The 25,522-nt window shown below is 45.2% G+C and overlaps 1 long non-coding RNA gene across 1 annotated transcript; it reads right to left on the bottom strand.

Moving 5' to 3' along the window:
* Positions 1-15,357: 15,357 nt before the first annotated feature.
* On the bottom strand, positions 15,358-24,262 carry LOC139056311 (uncharacterized). Its single transcript, XR_011512277.1, has 3 exons — positions 23,216-24,262; positions 21,784-21,824; positions 15,358-15,624 (listed from the first exon to the last, which is right to left on the bottom strand). It is a non-coding gene; the product is annotated as an uncharacterized lncRNA (long non-coding RNA).
* Positions 24,263-25,522: the final 1,260 nt, after the last annotated feature.

Genomic DNA, 25,522 nt, shown 5'->3' with positions numbered 1-25,522 from the left:
CCGTCGAGTCATTCGGGTAATGGGCGATACATCCCCGCCTAGGCGCCGGCGATGAGTCCTTGAGCTCTGGCGGCTTCCTCGGCCCGCTTGGCGGACCAGAGTTGGTCTTCGAGGGCAGAGCTGGGCATCTCCCAACGCGTTTGGTTCGAGGCTGCGCCACCGATGCGACCCCCCCCCCCCCCCCTTACCCCCGATCTTTCCAATGCTTCCAATGTTTTCTCCAGCTGCCACTGCCTTTCAAACCAAGTGGCAACACAGTGACCGCATGGGGGCAATGGCGACCTTCCTACCTCATCTATGGAGGACAGTGCGAGTGTAAGTCCAAACCCAATGTGGCATGCAAAGTTGCTCTTTTTCCTGTCTTTGGTCCCACAAGCACAAAGGACCTACCTAAAGTTGCCAAATAGTGCAGAGAAGCTTCGCACTCTTACAGTGGCATATATTTTGAACAACACTGATGCACAGTAAATGTTCTACAAGAATGTGATGAAAGCGCCCACCCTCTTCCACTTCATAATGGAATGGGATGGGGGGGGGGGGGCAGTGTGTCAATGAGTTTGTGTCTGAGCTGCGATTCCAAGGCTCATGCAGCAACTTATCAGCATCATGGACTGCCTCTATGGTGGCCTCATTGGTGAAAGACTTATTAGCATACTGGATTCAGCACTTTGTGAATGCTTGTTCAGTGAGCAGAACTTGGCATTGGAATATATTGTTGCTACTTGAAGAGCTATCGAGATCTTGAAGAAGCATGTTCAGGACCTGCAGGTGACAGAACCTCCTCAAGTGATGGATGCAATTAACCTGTGTAATCTAAGAGACAACTACAACTGTGGTTATCAACATAGTAACAACTGCATGGCCACAAAGCCTGTCATAGCAACCTAATCTGCCTCAGAAATTCAACATGGCAGAGCAATCAATACAACACGGCTGAGCAACGCAGCTAATCGCAGGAGCCATGTACTTCACCATTTTCGAAGTGCGGTACTGTGAATGCTACATGCAACTGTCCTGCATATGGCATCAACCGTCAACAGTGCAAAAAGTTTGGGCATTTTTCATCCTTGTGCCAGCAGAACAGATATGCACCATTGCATCAGGTGTGTGTGACATATGTCTCAACGTTAGAACAAGACAGTCTCTTCCTCAGCCAACTCAGAGTTGGCAGCTAGTGTGTCAACATTTGCACGGACATCTGCGCTGGAAGCTCTCTGCAACAGTCACTTTCAAGATGGACAATGGGAATGGCAATTGATGTTCGCCCCAAGCATCTGTTCGATAACTCAAGTGAACAATTAACCTGCGGTGGAACCCACAAGTACCAAAGTTGTCGTATATACCCTGGCAAGTGTCTATCAATCACTGATGAGTGCATCCGACCAGCATTCAAAGACAGTGAATCATTTCAGCACCGACTTGAAGTACTTGGTTGTCAACCTAGATATCTACCCAGTCTTTGTTCACCTTCAGCAGCTTGGCTGCACTGAAGCTCCTAGTACTGCCTATACACTACCCTGCACGAAGCCATTAAGGATTTTTCAAGATCTTCACTAGAATCGGTCAGTTGCCAGAAAAAGTCATGATCACAGTATGAAACGATGTCACACCACAGTGACTGCAATGATATCTAATGGACATACTGTGGACAGGCGCTGCCAGGCCATGAATACACCGGGTGTTGTATCTGTCCTAACCACTAGTTCTCCAAGCAGCTTTCCAGGAGATGAAATTGACCCCTCGTCAGTCAGCATGGAGAATAGACGGCATGACCTCATGAAGGTAACCTTTTTCCCTCAGTCACTGATGAAGAGCAGCTAGCATGTCGCTGTGTTGTGTTTACATCTTGTAGATGGTGTGAAGTTTCGTAAACAGGAGGGGACATAGTGTGTGCGTGTCTTTGCACATTGCTGTAGAGACTAGCCTTAGCTGCGATAAAGCACCTGCAGGCTACAGAAGGTCGTCAGAAAGACACACTGGAATTAAAAGGCAAACGTTTCGACGACACAAAACAAATAAAAAACTATACGTGAATACGTGAACTAAGCGTGAATTGCTGGGCCAGTTGGTTCATGTTTAAAGTGAAATAAAACCAGCGAAAACCAACACGCAGGACCAGAAGAAGGCACACACACAAACAGTCACCGGACTTACAACTGATTTATTGAAACAGCCATGAACATTTACACAGCTTTTCCTGTGCAAGCACACATGCAACTTAGTAGTGGTGTTGCCATCAGCTGGCTTTCCAGTCATTTCTTAGACAAGGACGCTTTACAAATTACCGTTACCTGTTGCATCTCCAGGTGAATGGAAGACGTTGTAGTGCTCCTCGTCGGGAAAATGCTTGATATGGTTACCCAGTATGCCTCAGGCCAATTCTGGCTGCCTGCAGCTTTTTTGAAGTGCTCATAGTCAAACCTTCCCACTTCCAATTCAGCTTGCTCACTACCTCATTCTTTTCCTGTTGCCCTTCTGGCTTGCTCTAATGGAGGGCAGTGAACCACTGATTCAGGCAGTAAATTTAACAAAGTGAAGAATGAGGTATGAGGCTAGTTGGTATGACATCACAATAACTACACTAAGTAGAATAGAAGGCCCGAGGTCTTCCCTGCGTCATCTCTGAACCGAAATAAAGTTCTTTCACTCACTCTCTCTCAGAAACGAAAAAACATACATGACTGTGCTCGTCATGTACATGTGCGAACTTTCATTTGCATGTTGTTTCAATTTTACATACCACCATTATCACGAAGTGAACGTAACTCTTTTTACGCACTCTACTTTCGTATGGCACCATCATCTTATGCAGAAATTGTGGATTTGGACAACCTGGGTAACATGAATTTGAAAGTGGGGTGACAATGTGTGATACAGAAATTGCATGAGAGAGAGAGAGAAAAAGGTTTATTGCCTGAAACAGTGTCCCGAGCAAGGCCCGCTGTCACCCTGAGGTAGGAAAGCTCCTTAGTCTAATAACCCTCTGGCTTTAACTGCCCCCTTTGCCTTGGCGACGAGCTGCCATTGGTGTTCCAGGTCCCCGAGGGTGAGCTTAGCCTGCCACGTTTCGAAAAGGTGGTCTTTGTTTGCTTGTTGTGCTCGTTTCGCATCCATTTCCTGTTGCATTTCGCTGCCTTCCTGCAATGGGCATTCCAGAAGCAACTTCAGGGCGTTTATCAAAGCCTATGCACAGAGAACACAGCGCCTCAGATGTTTAACTAAGGAAGACGTCCCTTTTCAATGCGACGAGAAGTACGAAACCGTCTATTGTGAGCTTGTAAAACTAATATCGTCGGACCCCATCTTACAAATACCAGGTTTTTCTCTGCCTTTCGAGCTGAACACAGATGCATCACATTATGCTACCGGTGCAGTTCTATACCAGAAACCCTCAAAAGAAGTTGATCAAACTAAATACTATGTTGTAGGGTATTATAGCTATACTCTGAAACCCACTGAAATCAATTACTCTACCACAAAAAAGGAAGCTTTGGCCGTCTTAAAAGCTGTGAAATACTTTCGTACATACCTGGAAGGTGCTAAATTCATACTTTTAACAGACCATCAAGCACTGACTCAACTTCTGAGCATGGCCCAGCCAAGAGGTTGCATTGCTAAATGGGTGAACCATCGGACACAATTTGAATTCGCGATTTCGCACCATCCTGGCCCGCTCCTCACCGACGGTGACACACTATCAAGATTACTTTTACACAAATCAAGCAAGAATCCAGAGGATATTAATTATACTAAGCTGTGGGATGGTACAGAAGAGCTCCAGTTTATCAATGAGAAGTATCACGTACCACCAACTCTGGTTCCAAGCATTCTTCACGGTACCACGACACTCCTGGCTCGGGCAGACATGATGCCTTCTGGCGCAGATATAAGAAATTGCTCATGAGATTCACATGGCCGGGCATGAAAAAGTACATCAGCCATTACATCCGCACATGCCATCTCTGCCAGGTGAACAAAGTTAAATTCAATCAATCAAGAGATGGTATGATAAAACCCGATTATTCAAGCGTCCCATTCGAAGTAATTCGTTTGGACTTCGCGGAGCTCAAAAACAAAGGGGAAGGAGTCAAGCGAACGCAAGCTTTTTTGCCCTCCATAGATGAGTGCACAAGGACGATTGCGGCTAAACCTGGCAAAGACGACGCAAACGGCGTAATAGATCTCCTCAAGGCTGAATGTTTTAACACACAAAGACACTAGTCTACGACAACAGGCCGGCTTTCCGGAATGCAAAGTTTGAAAGTGGGCACAGGAGCACGGGATAATGATCAAGTATTCTTCTCCATACCGCCCGACAGTGAACGGCCTAGCAGAACGTGCCATACAAGACGTCAAACAGTATCTGAAGATGTATCCAGACTTTGCCGGTATCTGGAAGTACTGTCTTGAGGCCGCTGTGAAACATCACAACAGATCGTACACCACTGATTTAGGCTGCAGTCCTCATTTTGCCACTTCGGGTGCAGCGCCCATACTTCCTGCAGATCGTGAGCTAGGCCTCCTAGAGAACCTTGAACTCGCTGAAGTGAGGAAAACTGTCAAAGAACAGGAGGTCTACAAGCACCGCATGAAGAGAAACTTTGATAACAGGTACAGTAGTGAGATACCGGACATAGAACCTGGATACTATGTCCTTGTAAGGAAAGGCGTTGTAGCTTCGAGTTCAAAATTGTGCAAACCATTTCAAGTGATAAGGACTGAATCCCAGCATGGAATATTAAAGAATGTCTGGTACACTGGAGCCTCGGGTCAAATAGAGTGCGCCTCTATTGGAAACATATTCAAGCATTACCCGAGGAGCTGTAATCGAGAAGTCTGGAAGAGTGAAGCGGTCTGCACTGGATGCACGAAAGAAGATAAAGAGCTGGGCTAGGGGACAAGTGAGGACAAAGAAAGTAGAATAAAAAGGTGGATGACACTCGTCTCACTGACATTGTCTTTTCTACTGCCGTTCTAGTTAGGAACGCTACATATATTAGTGAAGAATTTTCTGCACATGTATGGCAAATCCGCAAGAATTTGTGGGATCACTCGGTTGCTATTCGTAAACAAGCAGCCAAATCCAGATTGAAGCACGAATCCCCGATAGTCAACAGCGTTCGCTACACATGGGACAATGTTTGCAAAACAAATGTTCAGGCTTCTCGCGCCACAGTTTCTAGGTACACAGAGTGACTCGATAATGAACAGAAACGAGCACTTTTGAACATAAATGCTCAAAGCTTATTTAACAATTTCAATTGGCTAGTAAAATGTCACAATCTGTCAGTTTTCTGCGTGACTAAAACATGGCTAAACAACTCCATATCGGATTCCGAAATTTTTTATCCAGCTTATTCGGTCGCAAGGAGCAACAGGAAACTTGGAAAAGGTGGGGGCGTAGCTTTCTTTATTAAAGAAGGCATCGAATTTTTAGTACTCCGAGAAAGTCAGACTTCGGAGTCTGTTTGGCGCCGGATAAAGGTTTCTGGTATTGCCACAGTAGTGGGCACTGTTTATGGACTGCCTGGTTCTGAAAATTTATTTTGCCATATTACGAAATTCATAGCCAGAAACAGATTTTATAATTATAATTTATAACTACAGGTGATTTCAATACGCCTTGTATTGACTGGGCCTTGTTAACTTCAACAGGTCGTTAAAGGCTGTTTATTTTTCTTTGATTGATATGGCTGTTTCATCTGATTTAACACAGGTGGTTGAACATCCAACTGTAAACTCTTTTCTTGACCTTGTTTTTATTCATCAACAACTACTACGGTACGGTTTCGAGTATGACATAGTTAACAATTTATCAGATTACAAGGGTGCCTTGGAACAAATTAACATGATCTGCAAACCCTGTAGCCTGAAATTTAACTTAATTATGACTTCAACCATGCTAATGATTGTGGTGTTGTTCAGCTGTTAGAATCCTCCTTTGGCAGATTCGTGGCAAGCAGTGAAACCTGCAATGTTGATACTTTGTTAGAACAGTTTTATAATAGTATGTATACCTGTATGCTGCAGTTCATTCGTCAAAAATGTTTAACACTACCCGACGTCCCCATGGTATGCACGTGACATATACCACCTCACATCATGCATTAAACGCATCCTCAAGTGCAACAGGCTTTGCTGGGAAAATCGCGATTCACTCCTTTCCTCGCTCAAGTGTCAACGAAAGACAAAAACGACAGAAGCTAAAAACTTTTACAACAATGTATTAACGAACTTCATGAAAGAAAACTCATCAACATTTTCAAAAGCAATACTACCCTCTTCCTATGACTCTGTAGCATTCATAATCAGCAATCAGATTTAAACTAATCTAATCACCATAGCTGAAATATTTTCATTGTCTTTCATCAAGATGATGGTTCCTACCCTCACTACACTTATACTTCCATACACGAGGTTGCCCTATCTTGAATTACCTTACGCTGAGGTTCATAATAAATTGCTAAATATTGACCAAGAGCGTAGGACCAGATGCCATACCTAATATGTTCTTAAAGAGAATGGAATGCCCTGTATCTTACAGTAATTTTAAACAAATCGCTGGACAATATCAACCATTCCCCAAGCTTGGGAAATTACTTGCGACATCCCAGCATTTAAATCTGGCGAAGAACTAATAGCCAATTACAGAGCAATTTCCCTCATTTGCGCTTCCTGCAAGCTCCTTGAACTGATCATTCATAAGCACATTTAAGCATTTAACCTGTCACTCTCCTTTCCGAAAACCAGCATGGCTATCAAAACGGTTTTTCCATTGTCACGCAGCTTTTCAATTTACGCACAACAGCTTCTGCACTGAATAACTGCGATCAAATGGACGACAGTTTTATTGATTATTTGAAAGCATTTGATTTGGACTGCCATAAAAATTTTGTGTAAACTGCTGTCATGCAATATTCAGTGGGACTGAATGACTAGACTGGATCACCGACTACTTACAATTGGGATCTCAATTTGTCACTTTTAATTGCATGCAGTCTTCATCAGTCACAGTCGCATCAGGTGTGCCTCATGGGTCGGTGCTTGCACCTCTGTTATTTGTAATCTACATTAACGATGCAGTAACTGCTATCAGTAACAGAGCTGTCAAGTTGTGTCTATACTCTGATGACTGCGTGCTATACTGCAATGCCACCAACGCTAATGATCAACACAAGTAAATAATGTTTTTTTCATTCCTCTGCGAATGAAGTAAAATTTTAATCTGCCACATATGGGACAAATTAAAATTAATTTAACTAAAATAGTCGCAATGACCTTTCGTAACAAAAAGACAATGCTACATATTTTAAAAGTGCTAATGGTAGTTACCTGTCCCTCGTTAATGACTTCAAATACCTGGGTGTTATTTTTTCGATATAACTTAAAATGACAAGCACGTAATAGGAAAGATGATATGGCACTCGTATTGACATTAAACCAATTTCTTTCTTTTTCTTAGGTTTAGGCAGCCAGCAGACTTCGAACAGCCGCCTTGACTGCAGGTGTGTCACCCAAGTCACCAAGGAAGCATTTGAGGGAAAGCCAGAGGCAATGAAAACAGTCACTTCTCCATGTAAACGATACTCTTTCTCTCAGACGACTCCTACACCTCCCCATGTCAGCGCACCTGCACAAACTCCACCAACAAAGATGCCGCAGAGGAATGTGCAGGTCAGAGGCAAGTAGCAATGGCACTGGTGTTGACATTCATGCAAGTTCTTTTCCTTACGCTTAGGCAGCCAGCACACCTCGAACAGCCACCTTGACTGCGGGTGTGTCGGCAGATTCCTGGTTGTACATATCATCATCATCATCAGCCTGGTTACGCCCACTGCAGGGCAAAGGCCTCTCCCATATTTCTCCAACAACCCCGGTCATGTACTAATTGTGGCCATGCCGTCCCTGCAAACTTCTTAATCTCATCCGCCCACCTAACTTTCTGCCGCCCCCTGCTACGCTTCCCTTCCCTTGGAATCCAGTCCGTAACCCTTAATGACCATCGGATATCTTCCCTCCTCATTACATGTCCTGCCCATGCCCATTTCTTTTTCTTGATTTCAACTAAGATGTCATTAACTGACATATACTGATAATAAACTTCAATAAATTTGCAGTTGGTAATAAACGTGAAGGAAAATGGGACACTAATGCATTGCTTTTTTTAATATTTAGTGTGCACATACAATGTTACCTTGCACCACTACTGAGCGTATTTTCAAGCTTCCCTCTATGTTTTTCACCTTTATGTTTGTGTTGTGTGGCCCTCAATGCCACAGTTCAAGTTGTAGCAGCTGCCTTGTCTCTGTAAAGCACACTGGATTAAGCTTGCGATATCCACTTCTGCAAAAGGCCTATGCTTCTCTGACAAACACAAAATGAGCTTTTATGCACAGTTCTTAGTCTCACAATAACAAATAACAGTAAACAATCTCATTGTGGAATTGTTTATTATGGTAATGCTTAAGACGGTTATTTTTGATTGCCAAGTTGACAACTTCAACTGGTTAATCCATGTACACATATAGAAAAGATAAAGACGGGTGGGTGTGCGTGTGGGGGCGGGGCATAGGAGTAGATGTGGCACGAACAAACATACCAAATGCATGCAATATAACATCCTGAACAAAGGGAAAATCGGACATCCACCCGTTCATAGCAACTGCTACAAAGGAAACCCGTACGGGTTCCTCGAAAGAAAAGCTTCAGAGTTGAAGAAAAATTCGTCCTGGTCCGGGACTTGAACCCGGGACCACCGCCTTTCCGGGGCAGCTGCCCTACCATCTGAGCTAACCAGGCGGCTAGCAGTTGGCAGGGCGAAGGCGAATTTGTCGACAACACGAAGCAAAGGCAAGTGTTTGACGTAAGAGTTCTGCGGAAACCAGCAGGTGGAGAAAAGGAGCTCTTTAAAAAATTTAAAATATTTAGAGTACAAGACACATATGAGCATAAATTGTTGCGTGAATATCGCCTTAACTATGACTGTCATAATTCTATCTTCATGGGTTTGATGAATCTCTATTTGAAGGAAGCATCATATGCCACTAGAACAACAGAAATATGTAATGTTCCATATTGTCCCACTGGCTATGGTCGGCAAATGCTCCAAAACAAACTTCCACGTCTACTGAATGCGTTTAATAAAAAACAAATCGACATCGTGAAGCAACATTATCTGACTTGTACACATTCTTTCGAGCCTAACATTGACCACTAGAGCTGTTTACGATTGCTATTTAATTATATTGTTTCAATGTCACTATTACTAAGCGTACATTATTATGAAATGTGCAGTCATTCGATGCTGAGGTGAAGTAAAGTATGTTAAGGCATGATGCCCTACGTAGGACAGTAACTAATGTGTTTAATTTTATGGTTTTGTCAAGGTTTATGGCAATGTTGTGCTTAATATGATGGTTTTGTAAAAGTGTACGACCACGTGATCAGGACGTGTGTGCCTCTGCTGTTGTCTTTGCCAGCGTGGGGGCGAAGGACTCCCTCAAGCCATCCTTGAATGGCTTTTCCCTTCGCCTCCCATTACATGTATATGTGATAAACAGATAAAGAATCAATCAATTAATCAATAAAGGGAAAATCGGGCATCCACCCGTTCATAGCAATTGCTACAAAGGAAACCCATACAGGTTCCTCGATAGAAAAGCCTCAGAGTTGAAGAAAATTTCTCCTGGTCCGGGACTCAAACCGGGACCACAACCTTTCCGGGGCAGCCACTCTACCATCTGAGCTAACCAGGCGGCTAGCAGATGGCAGGGCGAAGGCGAATTTGTCGACAACACGAAGCAAAGGCAAGTGTTTGACGTAAGAGTTCTGCGGAAACCAGCAGGTGGAGAGAAATAATCAATGTTTGTCGTCACTCTCAGCCTTCGTCCTTCAGGCTGTACGTCGTTTTTACCATGAATTAACTCAAGCAACCACCCTTGTTCACTATTGCCAAGTCTAGCAATTGTCTCGAGAGCTGGCAACCTCAACGTAGCACCATGGCGGCACTCTTGCGGTTCCAGATTTCTATGCATGAACCCATGGAAGAAACAAGCAAAATAGGAGAGGCCCTGAAGTCACGTTTTTGAAGTCGGAAATGCAGCCATGTCAGTGCGCCATCCCTCTTTGCGCCTCCAGTCAGCTCGCCGGGAGCAGATAGGAACGAGTAGTGAAGCATCCGTGTTCCTGTGCTTTTCGATGGCATGGTGAAGACTGCGTAAACTCGTGCCGCGATTGCTTGAGTGTGTCTGTTGCCGGTTCACACTCGCAATCACAGACCCAATACAAAACTCTCAATGTCCAAATGTCCAATGTCCAATGCTCCAAAGTCAGCTTGTATTGTGAACATGATGTGCTGAGAGAAAGGCATGGGAAGAAAAAACTTAGCTGACTTTTCAGAGGCCTAGAGCAGCAGCAAGAGCTTCTGGAGCACGGTGGCTATGGCAACACTGACGTTTGGGGTAAGCAGTCTGTGGTATTTTCGATGGTTGAAGTCAGGCTGCAGGCGTCCCAATGTAAAAAGCCGTTCATTCAGCATATACAACCATATATATATAACGAAGAACAGAAGTGCCCCTTGGCAAATAAAGAATTGAAATGAATAATGAAACTGAATACAACATACTCCCCCCCTAATTTTTAGTGATTAGTTGTTAGTAAGTATTAATAAGGAAACCCCAAGGCATGCACACTGTACTTACTTACACATATTTACAGGGTATGTATATACGTCAGACGGCCAACTAGTTGGTCTAGTAGTCTTGGAGCCAGGCCAGTGGCCGGCTCTCTTGGGTCGACCGCTTTCGACGTTGCAGTGGCGATGATGGCGACGGGCTCGTAGACTGCTGCTAGAGTATGCCAGGAGACCGTGCCTCCATCCTGGGGGAAAGCGGCTGTAGCACACCAGGGGACAGAGGCTGGAGAGAGACAGGCTGGCCTGGTTCCCAGGTGGCCCTCTTCGGAACCCTGGAAAGCTTGGAGGCATTCCATGTACGGCTGTCTCCATGTCGGAAAGAGGCTGCTCCCCACCTCTTGATTACCCTAGTTGGTGAAGAAAAGGCACAGTCTCCCTTGATACGAACGGACGGCTTTTTGACACGGACAACGTCGCCTACAGCTATTTACGTCTTCTTGGCGGCTCTCCTTTTGTCCATGTAGTGCTTGTTGCTCTGCTGTTGACGCCGAAAACTTGGACGTAGTCGCGCCAACTCCTTGGCTGGGTCTTCCGCAAATGCTGGAGCTGAGAAACCCACGACATCCAGCCTGGTTCGGGGCATTCTATCAGGCACCAGAAGAGCTGGGGCGACCCCGGTGGTGGAGTGCGGAGTACAGCGGTAAATGGCAAGGTACTCTGTCGCAGCTTGCCGGAGTGGTCGTTTTTCGAGGAGGGAGACTTGAATGAAGTTTTTCAATGTGCGATTGAAACATTCTATTTGCCCATTAGCTTGGGTGTAGTAGACCGAAGAATGTGAAAAACTGATGCTTCTGTTTTGCAAAAAAGTGATGAAATCACGCGAAGCGAACTGAGCTCTATTGTCACAAACGATCTTTTCGGGTAGCCTTCACGGGCAAAAACACTTGTTAAAACGTCTTTCACGGTGCTCATGGACACTTCGCTGCAAAAATATACCTCTGGCCATTTAGAATGGTAGTCAACAAACGTTACAGGAAATCAGTTGTGAGCTGCATGCTCCAAAAGACCAACGATGTCTAGGCCAAGCCTGTGCCACGGTCGCTCAGGCCATTCAACAGGTTGCAACGGTGCTGGTGGTGTGTTGACGGACTTATCTGCCTCCAGTTAAATGTGGCAGTTTTTTACTGCCATTTCCACTTGCTTATCCATTTGTGGCCGCCAGAACCGCTCACGCAGTCGCACCTTCGTGTGCGTGAAACCCGAATGTGTCTAGTGCGCGATGATCTAGTGCGCGAATGGGGTAGAATGTTTCCCCTCTTCTGGTATGGACTTCTTTGGCGGCCAGGAACTCAGCACGAATGACTTGATGGTTTCCAGGCAACTGTCGTCGAGGGCGGCCTGCCTCAACTTCTCCTTTGTCACGCAGGCTGGCTCAATGAACGAGACAATTTGTTCCTCCTTAACAATCTCTGCCTCCGAGGCAGGTGCTGGCAGCCGAGAAAGTGCACCTACTGCAGTGTTTGTGGACCCCTTGCAGTATTTAACAGTGAAATTGTAGCAAAGCAATCGTGCACTCCAGCGTGCGATTCGCAGTGGGCGTCTTCCATGTCCTTGTGACGACAGCAAAGACACCAGTGCCTGGTGGTCTGTTCGAATTGTGAAATGGCGACCCCAAAGGTACGTGTGCCATCGCTCACATGCCCAAATACATGCAAGAGCTTCTTGTACATAGACTGAATATTTTCTCTCCACAGGCGACAGTGTACGATATGCAAAAGTGACTGTGCAGAGCTCCTGGCCACTTTGTTGCTGCAGGGCTGCTCCCGGCAGCCCACTGTCGGACGCGTCGGTTGAGACAATAACTGGAAGTGGCGGATCAAACATATGGAAGGACCGTATTCGACGAAAGCATTTCCTTGACCCTCCTGAAACTGCCATCTGCTTCAGCTAACCAGACGAACGGCTCATTTTTACGAAGTAAGACTCTCATAGGCTCGACCACTTGTGCCAAGTGTGGAACAAACTTGGAGTAATATTCTACGAGACCCAGGAATGAACGAAGGGTACCAACATCAGTTGGCAGACGTCTTAACTATGGAGTCTACCTTCTCTGGATGTGGCGAAATACAACGTGCGGTGACCTTGTGGCCTAGAAATGCAAGTTCTAGGACATTGAAGAGGCATTTGCTGTTCAGTTTCAGACCTGCGTTCTTGATCTTTTGCAGCACGGTCTTCAAGTTTGAAAGGTGTTCTTCTGAGGTCTTACCAAAAATGATGACATCATCAATGTAGAAACACACCAGGGCAGCGGTCAAGGATTGTCGCCATCATCTTCTTAAATGCCACTGGGGCGGAAACCAACCAAAACCAAAATTTTCCATTTTAAAGAACGGAAAAGGCCATCATGAATGATGAAAGCTGTCAGATCCCTGCTGTCAGGGTGCAAGAGAACCCCATGGTAAGAGGAAGTCAAGTTTTGAGAAGTGTGTAGCGCCTACGAAAGTGTGAAGCAGCTCCTCCATGGGGGGCAACGGGAAACTGTCTGGAACAATAGCTTAGTTCGGCTCTCGAAGGTCTGCACATATCCTGATGCTACCATGTTTCTTGTTAACAACAACAATGGGGGACACTCATTCAGAAGCATCGATGCGTTCAATGATGTCAAGGCTCAGCAACCTCTGAACCTCATTTGATACTGGTGACCGGAGAGAATATGGCAGTCGACGAAACTTCAAAGTTACAGGCTGCATGCCTTGCTGCGTCTTGATGCGATGCGTGAACCCCTTAGCAAGACCATACTCGGGACTGAAAAGTGAACTGAACTCATGTGCTAAGGCTGGCGGAAGATCTTTGTCACGGGGCTGCGCGCTTGACGGTGTGGAAACGGAACAGGATAGCGAGTCAACGATAGTCGGCAGCGGAGCAATGGACGTGTATAAGCACTTGAGAGCAGAACCCTCAATGCAAAGATTCAAGGTTTTAATGCCGTCAAGACCAATCAGACAAGTTCCTCGGTGAACAACATAAAAACGTAGAGAAGCTGTGCGACCTTTAAACCGAACGTCTGCCTGGAAACAACCTAGCACGGAAATCGGCCGTTGAGAGTAGTCAAACAGAGTAACATGCGGAGAAGGCAGGAGCGGAACGCTCTGAAAATGTAGACTGAATTCTTGCTCCAACATGAGTGAAACAGACGACCCTGAATCGACAAGGAATGTCAAGGTGACATTCGCAACTTGCACTTGAACATGAATTCCGCTACGTGTGGAACGTTGCACAGTCACAACTTGCTCAGCACTACTAGATGACGAAACATCTTCATGAAATTAAACTTCACTAACTCGGCCTTGCATTTTAGTTCGTTTGTGGTTGCATAACCTTTGAAAGCGGCCGTTGCGACCACAAAACGAACAAGTCTTGTCAGGGGCTGGGCACTGCGGCCGATGTGGTCCCGCAAGCCGCATCGGAAACAATGTGGCGAACTGGAGCGGCTACTCTGTTCTCGGTTCCGTTCAGGGAGCGGTTTCGATGCGGCGCACGTGAGCCGCCCACACTCCTCGTTAAATTCTGCTGAAAGGTGGCTGCCGGCTGTGAATTGCTTTTTTTGCAAAAAATGCGACGATGGTTTAAGACGCTGCCGCAATAAAATTGCCTTGACCGAAGACCAAAGTTCCTTTACCTCTTTAGCCGCCTGCTCAAACTGAAGTGCAACTCGAAATAAATTCTCAAATGAAAGTGTCGAACTCTCGAGCAGGAACCACTCACGTATGCGATTGGAAGCTAGGCCGGCAACGAAAGGATCCCGCAGAGCATCATCTTGCGAGGCAAACGAACAATGTGACTCTAGCACCTGCAGAGCGGCAACAAAGTCATGAATGGGCTCGCCTGTGTTTTGGGTGTGGCGGTGAAAGCGATGACGCTCGACGATAACGTTGCACGACGTCGAAAACTGGTGCTGCAATGCGGCGAGTGCAGAGTCGTATTCGTCAGGAGGGGCCACGACAGACTTGTCATCGGCGAGTGCTGCGGCACTTGGCGCTGCCGGTGCTGCGGCGCTGGTCCCTGCATGTAGGGTCTGATGAATAAGCTGGCCCTCTGCCCCAAATAATGCAAAAGAATAGCCTTGCGTTGCTCCCGCTTGAATGCGGTGGCTCCGGATGCCAGCAAGTACACGTTGAACATCTGCTCCCACTGCTCCCATGGCAATGACGAACGCCCGGGTGTCGGAATGAAAAACGGTGGCGGAGCAAGCCCGGTGAAACTCATGGTGGGCGGATCCGGATGGTGCAGCGGGACTGGGGGTACGTTCACGACATCCTCATCGCCAATGTGGTACTTTCGAAGGTCTAAGTCGGGCTCCAGCCGTCCCGATGTAAAATACCGTTTATTCAATATATACAACTATATATGTAACGAAGAACAGAAGCGCTCCCTGGGGAATAAAGAACTCTAATGAATAACGAAACTGAATACAAAACAGTCCCAGTGTTCCTTTGCAAGAAGCAGAAGGTCACTTGGGATGTAGAGATTGTAGTGGAAGAAGTGGCCAAATGAAGACACTGCCGAGGTTGATCCCGCAAGCGTTCATTTTGCCGCGCTCCCAACTTCAAATGAGGCTGTAGCTGCTTAATTTGGCCCTTCTGCGCCGCTACTACGGCACAATAGAAGGCACTGGCCTATTGCTTGTGGATCGTTTAGACTATGTTGACGACACCACAGCGTTTTTTACATGATTTTATATATCGAATTTGACTACATCGAACTATTTCGCATGATTCCAGGTTGAGTTCGCTCAAGACCGTCCTGCCATCCCTGTAGAAGCTGTCCACAGTGACCGTCACCTCCCAGATAGTCTGCCCCTCCATGGCTTCCACCATGGCGGAAGAGTCAAGGACTTGCATTACTCCTTTCCGCCCGAGAAGATGCAGACTGTAGGCTCCAGGGGGGGGAGGGGGGGGGGCAGCTGCAGTGGATTTCCCGTTTATGGTAGCCTGCAAAACATGCGTTTGCATTTTGGCACACATGGAACGGGAACCATGAAACAAGACTAACCATGAAGAAAAACAATCAGCTTTAAATGGCAGCTTTATATGCCTCTTTCTTCCACACTGCAGGTGCTTTCTTGACAAGTAGACAACTTGGGTCACTGGATATGTGCCATGGGGTGTGTTGCTCATTCTTCACCAATCCCCCAGAATGGACAAGTGCCACAGTGACGCAAGGGGCGTAGAAGCCTTAAATGAATTTACACATTTGTCACTTTCCTCCGTGCATGCAACCCTCATCAACGTATCATCATCATCAGCCTGGTTACGCCCACTGCAGGGCAAAGGCCTCTCCCATACTCCTCCAACAACCCCAGTCATGTACTAATTGTGGCCATGCTGTCCCTGCAAACTTCTTAATCTCATCCGCCCACCTAACTTTCTGCCGCCCCTGCTATGCTTCCGTTCCCTTGGGATCCAGTCCGTAACCCTTAATGTCCATCGGTTATCTTCCCTCCTCATTACATGCCCTGCTCATGCCCATTTCTTTTTCTTGATTTCAACTAAGATGTCATTACCTCGAGTTTGTTCCCTCACCCAATCTGCTCTTTTCTTTTCCCTTAACGTTACACCTATCATTCTTCTTTCCATAGCTCGTTGCGTCGTCCTCAAGTTGAGTAGAACCCGTTTCGTAAGCCTCCAGGTTTCTGCCCCGTATGTGAGTACTGGTAAGACACAGCTATTATATACTTTTCTCTTGAGGGATAATGGCAACCTGCTGTTCATGATCTGAGAATGCCTGCCAAACGCGTCCAAGCCCATTCTTATTCTTCTGATTATTTCCGTCTCATGATCCGGATCCGCCGTCAATACCTGCCCTAAGTAGATGTATTCCCTTACGACTTTCAGTGCCTCGCTGCCTATGGTAAATTGCTGTTCTCTTCCGAGACTATTAAACATTACTTTAGTTTTCTGCAGATTAGTTTTTAGACCCACTCTTCTGCTTTGCCTCTCCAGGTCAGTGAGCATGCATTGCAATTGGTCCCCTGAGTTACTAAGCAAGGCAATATCATCAGCGAATCGCAAGTTACTAAGGTATTCTCCATTAACTTTTATCCCCATTTCTTCCCACTCCAGGCCTCTGAATACCTCCTGCAAACATGCTGTGAATAGCATTGGAGATATCGTATCTCCCTGCCTGATGCCTTTCTTTATTGGAATTTTGTTGCTTGCTTTATGGAGGACTACGGTGGCTGTGGAGCTGCTATATATATCTTCCGGTATTTTTACATACGGCACGTCTACACCCCGATTCCATAATGCCTCCATGACTGCTGAGGTTTTGACCGAATCAAACGCTTTCTCGTAATCAATGAAAGCTATATATAAGGGTTGGTTATATTCCGCACATTTCTCTATAACCTGATTGATAGTGTGAATATGATCTATTGTTGAGTAGCCTTTACGGAATCCTGCCTGGTCCTTTGCTTGACAGAAGTCTAAGGTGTTCCTGATTCTATTTGCGATTACCTTAGTAAATAGTTTGTAGGCAACGGACAATAAGCTGATCGGTCTATAATTTTTCAAGTCTTTGGCGTCCCCTTTCTTATGGATTAGGATTATGTTAGCGTTCTTCCAAGATTCCGGTACGCTCGAGGACTTGAGGCATTGCGTATACAAGGCGGCCAGTTTCTCTAGAACAATCTGTCCACCATCCTTCAACAAATCTGCTGTTACCTGATCCTCCCCAGCTGCCTTCCCCCTTTGCATATCTCCCAAGGCTTTCTTTACTTCTTCCGGCGTTACCTTTGCGATTTCGAATTCCTCTAGACTATTTTCTCTTCCATTATCGACGTGGGTGCCACTGGTACTGTATAAATCTCTATAGAACTCCTCAGCCACTTGAACTATCTCATCCATATTAGTAATGATATTGCCGGCTTTGTCTCTTAACGCATACATCTGATTGTTGCCAATTACTAGTTTCTTCTTCACTGTTTTAAGGCTTCCTCTGTTCCTGAGAGCATGTTGTATTCTATCCATATTATACTTCCTTATGTCAGCTGTCTTACGCTTGTTGATTAACTTCGAAAGTTCTGCCAGTTCTATTCTAGCTGTAGGGTTAGAGGCTTTTATACATTGGCGTTTCTTGATCAGATCTTTCGTCTCCTGCGATAGTTTGCTGGTATCTTGCCTAACGGAGTTACCACCCACTAACATTGCACACTCCTTAATGATGCCCACAAGATTGTCGTTCATTGCTTCAACACTAAGGTCCTTTTTCTGAGTTAAAGCCGAATACCTGTTCTGTAGCTTGATCTGGAATTCCTCTACTTTCCAAGGTTGACGACTGGGCGTGTTGGTATAGCATATTGGAGGCTGGAATGCGCAACATTTTGACGAGACACACAGAAGAGACACACACCACAGAGCGCTACTGGCAACTATCGTTTTATTCCCTTGTCAGTGGAATAAATACAGGAAGATACTCAGGGGGGAGGGCGGCAGCGACAAAAAAACAAAAATAGTTTTGACAAATATTGCCATCTAGCAATGCCAAGCCGGCTTTGTCATGTGATCATTTTGCTGCACTCGACATCACAAAAAAAAACCCCGGATACGAAATTTCCGATTAGCGCTTGAGGAAATCTAATTCCTTTGTATTAAGGAATACTGAGGGCATGCTCACGCACATACTACTCAAACGCGCAATCTCAGCGGCTTCGATTATCTCCCGCGTTATTTGGCTGCCATCTTTGCTCACAATCTTACAATTCTTGAATAATGGCCGATATCCGCAATCTCTACAATGTATCCCAAGGTGTCCGGCGACAGTTCTTGAAACGTTATAATCATGTTCCTTTAATCTTTCGTTTAAACATCGTCCGATGTACTTTCTGCCGCACTGAAGTGGAATGGAATATACTACTCCCTCAGTGCAGTCGACGAACTTCTTTCTATGTTGTGTTTCACAACCTCGTTTCTGTGTGACACCTGGGTTAACCTTTGCACACATGTTTAGCAATTTCTCCGGTGCTGAAAACACCACTTTTACCTCGCATCTTTTACCAATTTTCTTTACTCGGTGCGCGATCGAATGAATGTACGGCATCACCACTATTTTTTGTCGTGTGCTTGGACCGCAAGGCTCCTTCCCAGATAACGGTGCCCTGCTTCCGATTTCCTTGAACAAACATTGTGCCACAGACAGTAATAGATTAGATTTAGATTTACATTAGATTTCCTCAAGCGCTAATCGGAAATTTCATATCCGGGGTTTTTTTTGTGATGTCGAGTGCAGCAAAAATGACCACATGACAAAGCCGGCTTGGCATTGGTAGCTGGCAATATTTGTCAAAACTATTTTTGTTTTTTGTTTGTTTTTTTGTCGCTACCGCCCTCCCCCCTGAGTATCTTCCTGTATTTATTCCACTGACAAGGGAATAAAACGATAGTTGCAAGTAGTGCTCTGTGGTGTGTGTCTCTTCTGTGTGTCTCGTCAAAATGTTGCGCATTCCAACCTCCAATATACTCTACTTTCCCTCTTACCGCTAACTCATTAATCGGCTTCTTATGTACCAGTTTCTTCCGTTCCCTCCTCAGGTCTAGGCTAGTTCGAGTTCTTATCATCCTGTGGTCACTGCAGCGCACCTTGCTGAGCACGTCCACATCTTGTATGATGCCTCGGTTAGCGCAGAGTATGAGGTCTATTTCATTTCTAGTCTCGCCGTTCGGGGTCCTCCACGTCCACTTTCGGCTATCCCGCTTGCGGAAGAAGGTATTCATTATCCTCATAGTGTTCTGTTCCGAAAACTCTAGTAATAACTCTCCCCTGCTATTCCTAGTGCCTATGCGATATTCCCCCACTGCCTTGTCTCCAGCCTGCTTCTTGCCTACCTTAGCATTAAAGTCGCCCATTGGTATAGTGTATTTAGTTTTCACTCTACCCATCGCCGATTCCACGTCTTCATAGAAGCTTTCGACTTCCTGGTCATCATGACTGGATATAGGGGCGTAGACCTGTACAATCTTCATTTTGTACTTCTTATTAAGTTTCACAACAAGACCTGCCACCCTCTCGTTAATGCTATAGAATTCCTGTATGTTACCAGCTATATTCTTATTAATCAGGAATCCGACTCCTAGTTCTCTTCTCTCCGCTATTATATCCCATTTACTGCCCTCTAATTCCTCCAATAGCACTGCTAGACTCGCCTCACTAGATAACGTTCTAGCGTTAAACACGTTGCCAGGTTCATATTCCAATGGCGGCCTGTCCGGAGCCAGTGATTCTTAGCACCCTCTGCTGCGTCGCAGGTCTGACCGCCGCCATGGTTAGTTGCTTCACAGCTGCTGGGGACTGAGGGCCGGGGTTTGATTGTTGTGTTCATATGGGAGGTTGTGGCCAAGTACTGCACCAGGATGGCCAATCCTGCTCTGGTGAGGGAGTGCGTTACCGGTTCTGGTCCCCGGGATCAGGCCACACTCCAGGCCTGTTTGTGCAATTTCATCAACACGCGGATTTTTTTTTTTAATTCGGTGGAAAATTGCTGGCACCAATATTCGAACCACGGACCTCTTGCACGCGAGGCGGGTGTTCTACCTCTACGCCACCGCTGCACTCCACATCAACGTATGCTTTGACGCAAAGAGCCAACAGGCATTGAGGCTGTGCATGTGTCATTCACTACCGCTGCTACTTCGCCAACTTGAACAAGCTTTGCAACATTTAGGTTCAAACACGGGATTGGATGTGCACATTTTCTTTGAAGACAGATGTGTATGTTCACGTTTTCTCTGCGATGCTCCTTTCCGTGGTCCCACCAGTCCAGCGCACCTCTGCTATGCTGGCATGCTGTACTACTGAGGTTCACTTTTCTGCCGAACCACTGGCATAGCAGGATGTGACATTTGTAACTACGTACTACGGTTTTGTACCTATGTACTGCATATCGATCTGCACTAGGTACCCATCGTGGCTTAAGGTACTGACCAATGAGAGTCTAAACACGCTTTAAGAAACCTTCCTCCCCTCCCAAAAATAGTTGTAGCACGGTCCAAACATGGTTCTCATAGTTACAATACGAAATATGCGAAACAGTATGAAAATATCACAGGTCCGGTAATATTGCTCTTACCAATATTGCTCATGTCAATATTGTCTCATTGTTTAGCATCTATTACACCATAGCAAAGTATGAGCATAGCGGCAAGTGGTCATACATGGCTCTCAGCCTCCCCCTTCAGAAAGCAGATGAAAAGGGAACACGTGTCTTTCATGCGTGGCTTAGACCATAGCATCCCAACACAATTTGAGCACGCAAATCTTGCTGTGCGGTTGAAATAACCGTACCTAACACTCGGGAAGAATGATATTCGATAAAAATAGGAGCAATGTTCCGAAACAAGGTTCAAAAGAGTCTATTAGAACCAATGACTTTTCTCGTGTTTTAAAGTGCACATACATGCTTAAAGATCGGCTACAGCTATATGCAGCGATGTATAACACACATAGTGATCAGGGTCTTCCCATTTCAATTTGTGCTGATAACAAGAAAATTAAATTCTACTTTCTTTTTCATTAATAATAACCAATTGTGAAATAATTAATAGCTGCATCATAAAAGCCTTGTAGTAAATCAATCGGTAGTAATCACTCTTAACCATTAGATTCTTTTTAGTGCCAAAACAAACATTTTTAAACATTCATTATTGTCTCACACCATGTCAACTTTCAGCGACACTTGAAACTAGGGTAGTTGGTGAGGTTTCATGAATCTCACGCAAGCATAAGAACAGCAACACAAACATAAAGAAACACAACTGAACACTTATTTTTGTTCCTCCTTATTTCAAATAATTTTTTTTTCATCAGTATGCACTACAACATAAACTAAATTCACGTTTTTTCATGTCAATGTCCTTCTTCTCACATGTTACTTCAGGAATCATGCACGCTAGTTTTCAGAATTGTTATCCATATTTTGCATGCTGTCACTGTTTTTCTAGCATCGCAATCTCCAACATGTCAAAATTCCAGTGTACACTCTTATCCCATTTTGGTGTACTGACTGTCACCCCCTGCCTGTTTTACAAACCATCTGTATGTTGTACAATAACATAGTGTGCCCAGAGGTCACAAGTGACCTGTCCTATATCACTTACATTGCTGGTGGCAGGACCCGAAGGTAGTGACGGGAAGGTTACTGAAACGCAACATAAAAAAATATTAGCGACTGCATGAGGACAGCCAAAGAGGTACGCTCCTTTGCCATTGACACCATAAGTTCCTCAGATCAAAAGACAACTCAGCTGTTTAATTGTTTTACAAGTTTGGTTCTTATTACTGACTTGCCATGTTACCAACGTGAAAAACCCTTTTTTTTTTAGCTTAATTACCACAGTTAGTCGCTGAGGGCATCATTTCATTTCATTTTTATTCCTTAAAGACCCTGTGACGGGGTATGCATAGGGGGTTCCATCTCCATGCACATCGAGAAAGTAACCGTCGACTCGAGTTATTGTCGTAAAAGCTGCTTTGTCTCTGCTTAAACACAGACGTACATATAACATCGTGGCTTCTCTCGTCAACTTGCAGTAACCGAAACATTCTTCACGGGCGCTTTTTATCATCTGTACCCATGCAATGGTCTAGGTAAAGTTAGTCCCAATTCTTAGGAAAGCTGATGGCACAAATGAATTAAACCACTTTCACACAGTTCCGCAAGCATCAGACTTTATATCCTGGATGAATATTCCACATAACCTCTTCCGAGCTAATTTTGAGAAGTATTCGAGGTAATGTGCATTACAAACTACAAGGGGGCTCATGAGGATATCCAAAATAAAAGCCGTTCATATTATTCACAATCAATCTTACACTGTCTGTATGTTACTGTAGTAACTTGTAATTTTATAACGAATTCAACAATAATTCCAATTCTGCCAAAAAAATGTGGAACAGTGCATGCACTCTCGAAGTCAGCGCTTTTTGAGGCTTATCTTCTCCCAAACCAATAAACACCAGCTACCTTGCTTGGCTATTCTTAATGTGTGCCCCTGACTTTCAGATCACAAACGTCAAGCACCTATTAACAAGTGATAGCATTCTTGAAAGGATAGTAAGCACAGTGTTTAACGAGAGGAAATGCATGTAAGATGGATGAGGATTATTGCTTGGGGACAAGATAAGTGACAATTATTAGTGAATGGAATAATTGGTATCGATTCATAGTTAATAAAGTGCAAAATACGAAGGTGAAGGCAAGACTCGAAGCAACAGGACTATGCACTGATTATCAACTGATGTTTCTTTATTGGAAAGAGCATTTTATATCGATGGAGGCATGTTTGTTAGACAGTGGCAAGATAGCGTGTTATTATGATGAGCATGTACGAGAAGAAGCTTGGCATCTCTATAAAATGCTTGTTCCAATAAAGAATCAGCCGATAGCCAGCCCAAAGTCCTGTCGCTTCTTTTCATCCCTTCATATTATTTTGTGCTGTATAATTATGAAGCCCCAGATAGCATACATACTTTTGATGTACCACCACGGTATCTAACAAGTCGCAACATACGCCAAGCACACCATCTTACTTGACAGCCATTATCTTTCCAAGCGAATCTGCCGACAGCCATTTGCAGCAACCGAGTTCTCGAGGCAGACTGCTATTTCCCGATTTCTGGACGTCGGGAAAGTTGCAGCTTGGAGCACTGCTTGGCCCTCCTTGTCCACTGCCGTGAGACTGTTGTTCACCGTGCACAGCCATGCCCCAAATAAAAAAATATGCATTGAAGATAGCTGCTTGTGGTTGTGTAGTCAGATATGTATGTAAAGGTGCAACTTTATGATTTCATTTAATTAATTCTATGCCTTGTGGGCCTGCTGTGCTGATCGATATCAAATGTTAATAAAAAGAGGGAAAGGTGGGTCTGCGAAAACGTGACACCACACAAGCAAAGCCTCTATCCATGTTTCAAAAATCAATGTGACGATACCTCGAGGCCGATTCGGCGTTAGAGAAAGAAGCTGAATTGTCATCCCAACATTAAGACTCTCATTTTCAAACTTGGATTGAGATATTTCTGTCTTGCCCATTGTCTAACTCAAATGGGTCCTGTCTCTCAGATTCACAGCTCATTTAAGAAACAGCGAACATATTCACTGACAGATTCAGATTTCCCAGAACGATTTCGGTCAAGGATGTTTACATAGATTAAAAAAAGACACCAAAACGTTCGGCCTGTACTAAGGCACCCATACCAGAGGAACTGCCCCACAGGCCATATTATCCAACACAGCTAAAGCTCTCTGATGACTGCAGTTCATTCAGTCATGTAACCTGTCTATACATGGTGTGAAGGGCCAAGGTACAACCTGTGGAGACAACTCTAGGCATTTTCATGTCAGATGCTAATGACAGAGAGGAAATGCTAGTGTTCACTATGCTGTGTTCACAGTGAGCAGGCAACGCTGAGGTTGCCATGCAAGTAGTCCAGCTATAGGAATTTCACTCAGTTTGTTTTACTAGTTACCTTTTACTTTGCGATGCTTTCTATGGAATAACCTATTTCACATCACTACAACATGTGGCCATAAGGTTATTAGAGCACCCTTGTGCTTCCAGCATGCATCATACTACGTCTGGTTTCAAGCTTAAGCAAAAGCTTTGGGCTGTGGCCACTGGTATCAGAAACGTGCCACTTCATTAGTACGGTGCTAAAGAGGTCCCGATTTATGATGCCTCCCATGTTGCATGAGGCCTAATGTTACATTCAATTAATAGATACCATACATTTTTTTTAATATGTGATGCACTATGTTTTAGTTGCAAATAGAGCAGTGAGAACTCACTCTAGCCTTCATCGCATTCACCTGCTATGTATGAAATGTGCTGTGTTGTGCCAAGAATTCAGTCGAGGTTCGTGCAAGTAGACTAGGTGCACTCTGGAAAACTTAAAATGGCGACAGAAACGCAGTTTGAACAAAACATTAAACCTTTCCAAAACTTACGCTAGTGCGCAGAGCTTGCCAGGTGCTGCAGGGATGTCTTGCTGCACCGCCCTGGCCTTCAGCAGCAGGCCAAACTCTGAGGGACTCATTTGGTGCGCGTTTGAAGGCCTTTCACCGTGCTGCACAAGGCGGCTGCAAACCTCCACCCTCCCTCCAACCATACCGACGATGTAGTCAACCCGAATGATGTCATTTTCTCTGAGAATGCGAAGTGCAGGGACGTGCTCGGGACGTTCACCATTCCACATGAGCATCGCTAACCATATCTCGTGTTCTGCTTCGATGGTGTCTATGAAGGCATCTAAATCTTCTAGGACGGCGCTGTCTTTCAGCCACTCGCTGAATGTCCTGATCTTCCTTCTGTTGCAATACGTCACTGTGTCTGGAACTAGGACCATGACATTGGGTTGAACAGTGGATACAAGACCCGTAATCTTGGAGTTTGGGAAGAATGAGCTTTTCATACCGGACAGTTTCCTTCGTGCAGACAACTCCTTTGGGTCAAGCAGAAGCTCAGCGATGTCGTTTTCGGATAAAAAGAGAGAGAGAGAGAATGAACATTTTCAATGGGTCAATGCAGCTGTGGAGAGGCGTCCTCATTCCAGAATGCCTTGAGCTCAGGCCGCGTCATGGGACCTCGCAATGAGCCGTTGCCTATTCTCGAGGTCGGAGCTGGCCAAGGCTCTCTCACAAAGCTCGTCAGTGGGGTAAGGGTTCGGAGGATTTAATGGTGCCGGTCTGCAACCCCCTACAATGTGCCTGAGGGACCCGGGCTCTGCGCGGAAGCGGCATTGCGGAGAGAATTGTGTAGGGGCTATGAGGTGATTTCTGATTGGGTTGGGGATAGAAAAGCTTCGTCTCCGCTGGAAGTGCACGGGAAGTTCACCATT

The sequence above is a fragment of the Dermacentor albipictus genome, chromosome 2, assembly GCF_038994185.2.
Source record: "Dermacentor albipictus isolate Rhodes 1998 colony chromosome 2, USDA_Dalb.pri_finalv2, whole genome shotgun sequence".
Lineage (NCBI taxonomy): Eukaryota > Metazoa > Arthropoda > Arachnida > Ixodida > Ixodidae > Dermacentor > Dermacentor albipictus.
This window is presented reverse-complemented; position numbering and strand designations above follow the sequence as displayed.